Here is a 12,053-nt window from a genome sequence, read left to right as displayed (position 1 = left end):
GTCGAATCCAGTCTCCGCCTGAGCCAGTGTTGAATCCAATCTCCCCCTGAGCCAGTGTCGAATCCCGTCCCCCCCCGAGCCAGTGTCGAATCCCATCCCCCCCTGAGCCAGTGTCGAATCCGATCTCCCCCTGAACCAGTGTCGAAGCCGATCCCCCCCCTGAGCCAGCGTCGAATCCAATCTCCCCCTGAGCCAGCGTCGAATCCAATCTCAAACTGAGCCAGCGTCGAATCCAATCTCGAACTGAGCCAGTGTCGAATCCAATCTCCCCCCCGAGCCAGTGTCGAATCCAATCTCCCCCCGAGCCAGTGTCGAATCCAATCTCCCCCCGAGCCAGTGTCGAATCCAATCTCCCCCCGAGCCAGTGTCGAATCCAATCTCGAACTGAGCCAATGTCGAATCCAATCTCCCCCCTGAGCCAGTGTCGAATCCAATCTCGAACTGAGCCAGTGTCGAATCCAGTCTCCCCCAGAGCCCGTGTCAAATCCAGTCTCTCCCCGAGCCGGTGTCGAATCCAATCTCCCCCTGAGCCGGTGTCGAATCCAATCTCCCCCTGAGCCGGTGTCGAATCCAATCTCCCCCTGAGCCGGTGTCGAATCCAATCTCCCCCTGTGCCTGTGTCGAATCCAATCTCCCCCCGAGCCGGTGTCGAATCCAATCTCGAACTGAGCCGGTGTCGAATCCAATCTCCCCCTGAGCCGGTGTCGAATCCAATCTCCCCCTGAGCCAGTGTCGAATCCAATCTCCTCCTGAGCCAGTGTCCAATCCAATCACCCCCTGAGCCAGTGTCGAATCCAATCTCCCCCTGAGCCAGTGTCGAATCCAATCTCCCCTGAGTCAGTGTCGAATCCAATCTCCCCCTGAGCCAGTGTCGAATCCAATCTCCCCCTGAGCCAGTGTCGAATCCAATCTCCCCCTGAGCCAGTGTCGAATCCAATCTCCCCCTGAGCCAGTGTCGAATCCAATCTCCCCCTCAGCCAGTGTCGAATCCAGTCTCCCCATGAGCCAGTGTCGAATCCAATCTCGAACTGAGCCGGTGTCGAATCCAATCTCCCATGAGCCAGTGTCGAATCCAATCTCCCCCTGAGCCAGTGTCGAATCCAATCTCCCCCTGAGCCAGTGTCGAATCCAATCTCCCCCTGAGCCAGTGTCGAATCCAATCTCCCCCTCAGCCAGTGTCGAATCCAATCTCCCCCTCAGCCAGTGTCGAATCCAATCTCCCCCGAGCCAGTCGAATCCAATCTCCCCCGAGCCAGTGTCGAATCCAATCTCCCCCCGAGCCAGTGTCGAATCCAGTCCCCACCCGAGCCAGTGTCGAATCCAATCTCCCCCTGAGCCAGTGTCGAATCCCGTCCCCCCCCGAGCCAGTGTCGAATCCAATCTCCCCCCGAGCCAGTGTCGAATCCAATCTCCCCCTGAGCCAGTGTCGAATCCAATCTCCCCCTGAGCCAGTGTCGAATCCAATCTCCCCCTGAGCCGGTCTAATCCAATCTCCCCCTGAGCCAGTGTCGAATTCAATCTCCCCCCGAGCCAGAGTCGAATCCAATCACCCCCTGAGCCAGAGTCGAATCCAATCTCCCCCTGAGCCAGTGTCGAATCCAGTCTCTCCCTGAGCCGGTGTCGAATCCAGTCTCTCCCCCTGAGCCAGTGTCGAATCCAGTCTCTCCCCGAGCCGGTGTCGAATCCAGTCTCTCCCCGAACCAGCGTCGAATCCAGTCTCCCCCCGAGCCGGTGTCGAATCCAGTCTCTCCCCGAGCCGGTGTCGAATCCAGTCTCTCCCCGAACCAGCGTCGAATCCAGTCTCCCCCCGAGCCGGTGTCGAATCCAATCTCCCCCTGAGCCGGTGTCGAATCCAATCTCCCCCTCAGCCAGTGTCGAATCCAATCTCCCCCGAGCCAGTGTCGAATCCAATCTCCCCCTGAGCCAGTGTCGAATCCAGTCTCTCCCCGAACCAGCGTCGAATCCAGTCTCTCCCCGAGCCGGTGTCGAATCCAGTCTCTCCCCGAAGCAGCGTCGAATCCAGTCTCCCCCCGAGCCGGTGTCGAATCCAGTCTCTCCCCGAACCAGCGTCGAATCCAGTCTCCCCCTGAGCCAGTGTCGAATCCAGTCTCTCCCCGAACCAGCGTCGAATCCAGTCTCCCCCCGAGCCGGTGTCAAATCCAATCTCCCCCTGAGCCGGTGTCGAATCCAATCTCCCCCTCAGCCGGTGTCTAATCCAATCTCCCCCTGAGCCAGTGTCGAATCCAATCTCCCCCTGAGCCAGTGTCGAATCCAGTCTCCGCCCGAGCCAGTGTCGAATCCAATCTCCCCCGAGCCAGTGTCGAATCCAATCTCCCCCTGAGCCAGTGTCGAATCCAATCTCCCCCTGAGCCAGTGTCGAATCCAATCTCCCCCTGAGCCAGTGTCGAATCCAATCTCCCCCTGAGCCAGTGTCGAATCCAGTCTCCCCCCGAGCCAGTGTCAAATCCAATCTCCCCCTGAGCCAGTGTCGAATCCAATCTCCCCCTGAGCCAGTGTCGAATCCAGTCTCCCCCTGAGCCAGTGTCGAATCCAGTCTCCGCCCGAGCCAGTGTCGAATCCAGTCTCCCCCCGAGCCGGTGTCGAATCTCTCACTCCGTTCTCTCCCAGCACGCACCGACAGGGTTACTGACTCTCAGCCTCTGAACGCAGAAAGCATCCTTGGAAGAGAGCCTCCAGAACGTAGAAGTTCGCTACTCCGAGCAGCTGTACCACCTCCAGGACCTGCTGGACCAGCGGGAGGCCGAGCTGGCCCAGATCCTGGCCGAGACACGGAGGCAGTGCGACGAGTACGCACGGCTGTTGGACATCAAAACCCGGCTGGAGATGGAGATCGCCACCTACCGCCGCCTGCTGGAAGGAGAGGACTTCAGGTGAGGCGGGGAGCGTGGTAGACCAGAGCAGAGTGCAGACCCACTGCCGAACTGTTAACGGACCCCTCCCCCTCTGCATAGCCGATGCAGCGAAAAGTAAAGGTGACATAGCTTGGCACGAGGTTTTCTCTCTGGTTTGTCAACTCGGCCTCCCACAGCCGGAATGTTCTGTGTTCCGCGTCTCTGGACCGTGGGAGGAAGTCGGGAGCCCGTGAGGCCGCGGAGCTGGGGGGTGGGGGGGGAAGTGGGAATTGAACCTGGTTCACCAACCTCTGCACTACGGCCAGTTTAATCGATCAGTTATTTTTTCTTGGTGTCTGACTGTTGTTCTCTCTCTCTCTCCCACAGCTACTCTACTCAAGTCCATACCATAGAAACGATCAGGGGTAAGTACAGATTCTCTGCTCACCACCGCTGGTCCTCCGGTGTTTCCGAGGCTGACAGGTGTCCTGGGTGGGGGGGATTTTAAAGTCGGAAAAGCCACTGTAAGGGGGCCCGGAAGTCCAGGTCCAGCGGGACGAACAAGCTTCACAAACCGGGGTCTTCCCCGGTTGCCGTGGGCGACCGTGACGTCTCCTGTGTCCTGTCATTTCCTTCACTCTGCGTGGGAGCATTGCAGAACCTCCTTCCTGGCCGCTGGATCTCACCGTGAATCTCATCCTCCCCGTCGGCCAGAGATGATATCACCTGCGAGGGCGGGAATGTCCCTGTCTGAGTTTGACAGAACTTTCCCCAATGTTGAGTGGACGTGGGGAGGATGTTTCCTATATTGGGGGAGTCTCGGACCAGAAGACACAGACAGAGTGGATGTGGGGAGGATGTTTCCTATAGTGGGGCAGTCTAGGACCAGAAGACACAGATAGAGTGGATGTGGGGAGGATGTTTCCTATAGTGCGGGTGTCTAGGACCGGGGACACAGATAGAGTGGATGTGGAGAGGATGTTTCCTGTAGTGGGGGAGTCTAGAACCAGAGGACACAGACAGAGTGGATGTGGAGAGGATGTTCCTGTAGTGGGGGAGTCTAGGACCAGAGGACACAGATAGAGTGGATGTGGAGAGGATGTTTCCTATATTGGGGGAGTCTAGGACCAGAGGACACAGATAGAGTGGATGTGGAGAGGATGTTTCCTATATTGGGGGAGTCTAGGACCAGAGGACACAGATAGAGTGGATGTGGAGAGGATGTTTCCTATAGTGGGGGAGTCTAGGACCACAGATAGAGTGGATGTGGAGAGGATGTTTCCTTTAGTGCGGGTGTCTAGGACTGGGGACACAGATAGAGTGGATGTGGAGAGGATGTTTCCGATAGTGGGGGAGTCTGGGACCAGAGGACATGGATAGAGTGGATGTGGAGAGGATGTTTCCTATAGTGGGGGAGTCTAGGACAAGAGGACATAGATAGAGTGGATGTGGAGAGGATGTTCACTAACTCTCACGTGTCACAGGGAAAACTTACACGCTCCTTACAGGCAGTGGTGGGATTTGAACCGATGGGTGACGGTTGGCGCTGTATTTGTTCTCCGCTGACTGCTTTGCTGCCTCGCCAACCTAAACTTCCTCGTGTCGAGTAAGATGACCCTGAGATGTCTTCAGTTGAATATATGAGCAGGGAGGTCATGCCGCGACTATACAGGGTACTGGTGAGGCCGCACCCGGAGTACTGTGTGCAGTTCTGGTCTCTGTACTCGAGGAAGGACAGACTGGCTTTGGAGGCGGTGCAGAGGAGGTTCACCAGGATGATTCCAGAGATGAGGGGGTTAGACTACGAGGAGAGATTGAGTCGCCTGGGACTGTACTTGCTGGAATTCAGAAGAATGAGAGGAGATCTTATAGAAACGTATAAAATTCTGAAAAGGATAGATAAGATAGATGCAGGGAAGTTGTTTCCACTGGTGGGTGAGACTGGAACTAGGGTGCACAGCCTCAAGATTCAGTGGAGTAGATTTAGGATGGAGATGAGGAGGAAATGTTGTTTCTCCCCCGGAGAGTGGTGAATCTGTGGAAACCTCTGCCCAGTGAGGCAGTGGGGGTGACCTCAGTAAATATATTTAAGATGAGGTCGGATAGATTTTTTTGCATCGTAGGGAATTAAGGGTTCTGGGGAAAATGCAGGTCGGTGGAGATGAGTCTGTGGCCCAATCTTATTGGGCACATACAAAAGCTGGCTGAACTCAGCAGGTCGGGCAGCGTCCGTTGAAATGTGCAGTCAATGTCTTGGGCCGAGACCCTTCGTCAGGACTGACTTTAGGACTGGTGTCAGGACTGATCCTATTGAATGGTGGAGCAGCCTCGAGGGACCTGATGGCCGACTCCTGCTCCGATTTCGTCTGTTCTTATGTCCTCCCATGGTGGTTCCCCAGGTGTCTGGGATCCACGTACTCTGGTGCAGTGTGGGCTACAGTCTGTGGGTGAGTCTTTGATCTTCCCCAATGGCTTTCAGCTCTCCGCACAGGTGACCACTTTGATCCTCGAGGGGCCAACTTTGTCCTGTGCTGGGCCATCCGTTGTTCTGTGCCTATTTCATAATGGTTTCCTCGCTTATTTCTTACAGAACCGGAGGTGATTACCAAAAAGAAGATCATCACTATAACTGAAAAACTCGTTGATGGGCAGGTCGTTGACTCTCATCAAGAGGTTAAAGAGGCAACCATTTAACCGACCTCTTCTCACCCAGTTGTGATAAACTTCAGAAGACATAAATGCCATTAGCTTACAAATTATAACTTGCTTCTTGGGGTTCTGCCGGCCTTAAATAAAGTAGTTTCTGGTGATGGATTAAACGATTGCATGGTTTATTTGGCGTGGGTTGGGAAACGGCCAAAGCTGCGAAAGTCGCGGGGGGATTTCAACGTGCCGGTAGATTGACAAAGTTCAGCTGGTGCTGGACCCCAAGAGAGGGACTTTGTAGGAAAGGTTGTGAGATGGGTTTTTAGAACAGCTTGTGGTTGAGCCCAGTAGGGGAATGGCCCAGATTTGATTAGGAAGCTTAAGGTAAAGGAACTCTTAGGAGGCCGTGACCATACAATGATAGAATTCACCCTGCCGTTTGAGAAGGAGAAGCTAACATGACATGTATCAGTATTACAGAGCAGTAGAAGGAGTTTCTGAGGTATGAGAGAGAGGAGCTGGCCAAAGTTGATCGGAAGACGACACCAGCAGAGATGACAGCAGAACAGCAATGGCTGGGGGTTTGTGGGGCAAATTTGTAAGGTGTAGAAAGATACATCCCAAAGAAGAAGAAGTATTCTCAAAAGAGGATGGGGCAGCTATGCCCGTCAAAGGAAGTCAACGACCGCACAAAAGTAAAGGAGAGGGCATATTATATAACAAAAATTGGTGGGGAGGTAACAAATTAATAAACCAACTGAAGGCAAATTGAAAAAAGAAAGCCATAAAGAGAGAAAAGATGAAGGTATGCGAGCAAATAAAAAGAGGATCCAAAACGCTTTTCCAGATTTATACGGAGTAAAAGAGAGATGAAAGCGGATGTCGGACCACAGCAAAGTGATGTTGTGAGGTTTTATTGGGGGACAAAGAAATCGCTGAGGAAATTAATAAGTTCTCTGCATTAGCCTACTCTCTGGAAGACACCAGCAGAATGGCAGATAGGCGGAAGTGTCGGGGCAGAAGTGAGTGTCGTTGCTATTACTAAAGACAGGGTTCCTGGGAAGATGGGAAGTCTGAAGGTAGAAAAGTCTCCTGAACCAGCTGGTCTGTCTCCGAAACATCGACTGTGTACTCATTTCCATCGATGCTGCCCGAATGAATCAAAAACCATCAATCACAAGTAATATATCTTCAAAAACTGTACTTAAATAAGTAGCACAGAAAGAGAGTCAAATGATATGGAGGTAGTGTTCGCGGGCTCATTGTCCATTCAGGAATCCTGACGGCAGCAGCTGTCCCTGGATCGTTGAGAGATTGCCTTCAGACCGCAGTGCCTCCTCCCTGATGAGAAGAGGGCAGGTCCTGGGCGGTGGGGGTTATCACGGGGAGTCAGTGGGGGATCTGCGATGGTCAGTAACCGTCACCGAGCAGTGCCGCAGATGTACAGGCCTTTTGGCCCATCTAGTCCAAGCTGACCACTGCACCCTCCCGGCTCGTCCCAGCAGTCGGCCGAGTCCTCCGCCCTCGGCCAGTCTTTCAGGTGATCCCAGGTGTAGCCCACCTTCTTGCTGTATCTCCCAGTCACGAGGTCTTTGGGGCTTCTGTTGGCTTTTCTGTGGTTCCGGGGATTTACTGAATGGACCTGCTCGCCCCCCCCCCCCCCTGTCCCACCCTCCTCCTCCTGCAGCCGGGCTTGGGACTGTCCGCAACGGAGTTAATCCTGTCTCTGGCTCCCATCACTTTAAACATCTCTATCAGGTCCCAGCGGTGGCGGGGTTGGAGACCCGTCTCTACCAGAGGAGGTGTGAGGTGCTCCCTCCCTCCGCTAGCCTGCAGGTCACCCTCGGGCGAGGAGTAGCACCTGCTCAGCCCCTCGATCAGGGCCACATGAACCCGGGGGGGGGGGGGGCAGGTGGTGGACGGTGGTACGAGCAGCCGGTGCAGATCACACGTCCTGGTGATGTGACCACTGACGCCAGGCGGACAAACTGATAATGGCCGGGGGCGGGGGGGGGGGGGTCACCCGACTTGTAAAGACACTGCCCTCAAGAGGGCAACGGCAAACCACTTCTGTAGAAAAATTTGCCAAGCATTCTTATGGTCATTGATAAGACCAGGATCACCCACGTCACACAGCACAGGTCAGCCCTCATCTCCCTCCATTCCAGGCAACAAGGACCCCTCCCTCTGGAACCCAGTCCTGGCCCAACACCCTTGAAAATCTTCTCTGCCCTCGTTCCGGTTCAATCAGATTGTTCCGATCACAGGCGGATCGAAACCGGACCCACTTCGAGCAGCCTCACCGCTGAGAACAACTCCCCGACAGTTCAAATCCTGTTTATTGTCGTGTGACTGTACACATACACAACCAGACGAAACAACGTCCCTCCGGACCGCGGTGCACCCACGCAACATGTATCACACACAGTGCACAGACCAAACTATCACCATAAATGACCCAATACAATATAATGCAAAATGCATGCAGCGCGCAGCACGGGGAGACAGTAAACAGCTCGCTGTCCGGGTGACGAACCCCGGTGGTGTCCGGGCGTTCATTAATCTCACAGTCCGGGGAAGGGAGCCGTTCCCCAGTCTGACAGTCCCAGTCCCGATGCTCCTGTACCTCCTCCCTGACGGTGGTGGGTCAGAGAGATGGTGGGGTGGGTGGTGGTGACGAGACCCCGGTGGTGGTCTGGTATTCATCAGTCTCCCAATCCGGGGGAAGGAGCTGTTCCCCAGTCTGACACTCCCAGTCCTGACGCTCCCGTACCTCCTCCCTGACGGTGGTGGGTCAGAGAGATGGTGGGGTGGGTGGGGGTGACGAGACCCCGGTGGTGGTCTGGTATTCATCAGTCTCCCAGTCTGGGGGAAGGGAGCTGTTCCCCAGTCTGACAGTCCCAGTCCTGATGCTCCTGTACCTCCTCCCTGACGGTGGTGGGTCAGAGAGACGGTGGGGCGGGTGGTGGTGACGAGACCCCAGTGATGGCCGGGAATTCATTAGTCTCACAGCCTGGGGGAAGAAGCTGTCGCCCAGTCTGACAGTCCCAGTACTGATGCTCCTGTACCTCCTCCCTGACGGTGGTGGGTCAGAGAGATGGTGGGGTGGGTGGGGGTGACGAGACCCCGGTGGTGTCCGGGTATTCATTAGTCCCCCAGTCTGGGGGAAGGAGCTGTTCCCCAGTCTGACAGTCCCAGTCCCGATGCTCCTGTACCTCCTCCCTGACGGTGGTGGGTCAGAGAGAGAGTGGGGTGGGTGGTGGTGACGAGACCCGGTGGTGTCCGGGTATTCATTAGTCCCCCAATCTGGGGGAAGGAGCTGTTCCCCAGTCTGACAGTCCCAGTCCTGATGCTCCTGTACCTCCTCCCCGACGGTGGTGGGTCAGAGAGATGGTGGGGTGGGCGGTGGTGACGAGACCCGGTGGTCGTCTGGTATTCATTAGTCTCCCAGTCTGGGGGAAGGAGCCGTTCCCCAGTCTGACAGTCCCAGTCCTGATGCTCCCGTACCTCCCCTCTGACGGTGGTGGGTCAGAGAGATGGTGGGGTGGATGGGGGTGACGAGACCCCGGTGGTGTCCGGGTATTCATTAGTCCCCCAGTCTGGGGGAAGGAGCCGTTGCCCAGTCTGACAGTCCCAGTCCTGATGCTCCTGTACCTCCCCTCTGACGTTGGTGGGTCAGAGGGATTGTGAGGTGGGCGGTAGGGACCCTCAACAAAGCTACAGGCCCCTCGTCTGCACCCCTTCCGGTAAACGTCACAAATAGGGGGTGAGGGAGCCCTCCATGATCCCCCGGGCTGGTCTTACTGTCCTCTGCAGGGTCCGGCGCTCCGATCCCGTGAAGCCTCCCTACCACACACCAGACGATGCTGCTCTTGTTAGAGTGGGTGCGGGCGGCCTCGGTCTGCCCGGAGAATGGAGACGCTGCTGAGTAGAGAGGGGGGAGTTGTGGGTCCGGGTTAGACCGTTCATTGCGTGCACACCAAGGAAACACTGATGTGCACTCCACTCTCTCCACGGCACAACCATCGGTGAACATAGAAAACCTACAGCACGATACCGGCCCTTCGGCCCACAAAGCTGTGCCGGACGTCCCCACCTTTAAGCTACCTGGGCTTAACCACAGCCCTCTATTTTCTGAGTTCCGTGTACCTATCCAAGTCTCTTAAAAGACCCTATCGTATCTGCCTCCACCACCGTCGCCGGCAGCCCATTCCACGCACTCACCACTCTCTGAGTAAAAAACTCACCCCTGACATTCCCTCTGTACCTACTCCCCAGCACCTTAAACCTGTGTCCTCTTGTGGCAGCCATTTCAGTCCCGGGGAAAAGCCCTTCACTATCCATACGATCAATGCCCCTCATCATTTTATATCAGGTCACCTTTCCTCCTCCGTTGCCCCATGGCGAAGGGAGATCCTTCCCGACTAGAGAGGGGGGTGTTGTGGGTCCAGGTTAGATCCTCTGCTCCGTGAACACCAAGGAACCACTCTTGTGCAACGGGGGAGTGGTCCACCCGCGCCTCCCTGAAGTCCACAACCATCTCGTTCGCCCTGTCCACGTCGAAACTCAAGTTGTCACACCAGTCCTCTCTGTCCGCTGACTCACCGCAGTTGCTGTTCCATCAGCCAACTTGATGGCGGAGTGGTGAGCCAGCTCGGCGCGATGGGGCTGGAGACGTCGCTGCCAACTCGGACTAACTGGGGTCCAAGGTTCGGTTAGAGGGAGGGGTGGGGAGAGAGCCGCTGAGCTCAGATTACCCACCAGTCCGTCAGGGGTGAACGTGGTCATCGACCGGCTCGACATCCTGAGCTGTCAGGCATTGATTTTGAGGTGGGACAGGACGGAGCTGGGGGAGGGGGGGGGCACGGCTATGATTACATCAGTGGGTCGGTGAAAACCCCGCCTCACTTTCTGAGGGGGTTGAAGAGGGTTTATTTGCATTTCTCCGCAGCTGCGCAGGGGAGAGCGTCCGAACAAGCTGCAGGTCACGGAAACTTGACGGCGGTGGGCGGGAAGGCTCGACCGCGGACGGTCAAAACTACCCAAAGCATCTTCAACATCATCGAGGGCGTAGATACAGGGAGGTGCCTGAAAAAGGGCCGGTTACATCATGCAGGATCTCACCCAACCTGCTCGCGGACTGTTCGTCCCACTCCCGTCGGGGAGGAGGATATGTAGAGTCCACAGCAGGACCACCAGACTTAAAAACAGTGACTTTCCCCAGGCAGTAAGGCTGATCAACACCTCCACCCATTCTCCCACCTTCCACACCCCCAATCACCCACTGACCCACACCTCCACACCCCCAATCACCCACTGACCCACACCTCCACACCCCCAATCACCAACTGACCAACCCCTCCATACCCACAATCACCCACTGACCCACCCCTCCACACCCCCAATCACCCACTGACCCACCCCTCCACACACCCAATCACCCACTGACCCACCCCTCCACACCCCCAATCACCCACTGACCCACACCTCCACACCCCCAATCACCAACTGACCAACCCCTCCTCACACCCAATCACCCACTGACCCACCCCTCCACACCCCCAATCACCCACTGACCCACACCTCCACACCCCCAATCACCAACTGACCCATACCTCCACACCCCCAATCACCAACTGACCAACCCCTCCATACCCACAATCACCCACTGACCCACCCCTCCACACCCCCAATCACCCACTGACCCACCCCTCCACACACCCAATCACCCACTGACCCACCCCTCCACACCCCCAATCACCCACTGACCCACACCTCCACACCCCCAATCACCAACTGACCAACCCCTCCTCACACCCAATCACCCACTGACCCACCCCTCCACACCCCCAATCATCCACTGACCCACCCCTCCACACCCCCAATCACCCACTGAAACACCCCTCCACACCCCCAAACACCCACTGACCCACCCCTCCACACCCACAATCACCCACTGACTCACCCCTCCACACCCCCAATCACCCACTGACCCACCTCTCCACACAACCAATCATCCACTGATCCACCACTCCACACCCCCAATCACCCACTGACTCACCCCTCCACACCCCCAATCACCCACTGACCCACCCTTCCACACACCCCCAATCACGCACTGACCCACCCCTCCACACACCCCCAATCACACACTGACCCACCCCTCCACACCCCCAATCACCCAGGGACCCACCTTCCACACCCCCAATCACCCACTGACCCACCCCTCCACACCCCGCAATCACCCACTGACCTACCCCGCCACAAACTTAACCACGCACTGACCCACCCCTCCACACACCCAATCACCCACTGACCCACCCCTCCACACCCCCAATCACCCAGGGACCCACCCCTCCACACCCCCAATCACCCACTGACCCACCCCTCCACAACGCCAATCACCCACTGACCCACAACTCCACACCCCCAATCACCCACTGACCCACCCCTCGACACCCACAATCACCCACTGACCCACACATCCACACCCCCAATCAACCACTGACCCACCCCTCCACACTCCCAATCACCTACTGACCCACCTTCCACACC

General features: G+C 56.5%; 1 long non-coding RNA gene across 1 annotated transcript; it reads left to right on the top strand.

The window, feature by feature from the left end:
- The first annotated feature begins 2,675 nt into the window (after window positions 1-2,675).
- On the top strand, window positions 2,676-5,659 carry LOC132385570 (uncharacterized). The gene is made up of 3 exons (XR_009509195.1): window positions 2,676-2,891; window positions 3,240-3,277; window positions 5,443-5,659. It is a non-coding gene; the product is annotated as an uncharacterized LOC132385570 (long non-coding RNA).
- Window positions 5,660-12,053: the final 6,394 nt, after the last annotated feature.

The sequence above is a fragment of the Hypanus sabinus genome (assembly GCF_030144855.1).
Source record: "Hypanus sabinus isolate sHypSab1 chromosome X1 unlocalized genomic scaffold, sHypSab1.hap1 SUPER_X1_unloc_1, whole genome shotgun sequence".
In the NCBI taxonomy this organism is placed as follows: Eukaryota; Metazoa; Chordata; class Chondrichthyes; order Myliobatiformes; family Dasyatidae; genus Hypanus; species Hypanus sabinus.
The sequence above is the reverse complement of the archived record's forward strand: the minus strand, read 5'-3'. Positions and strand labels throughout refer to the sequence as shown.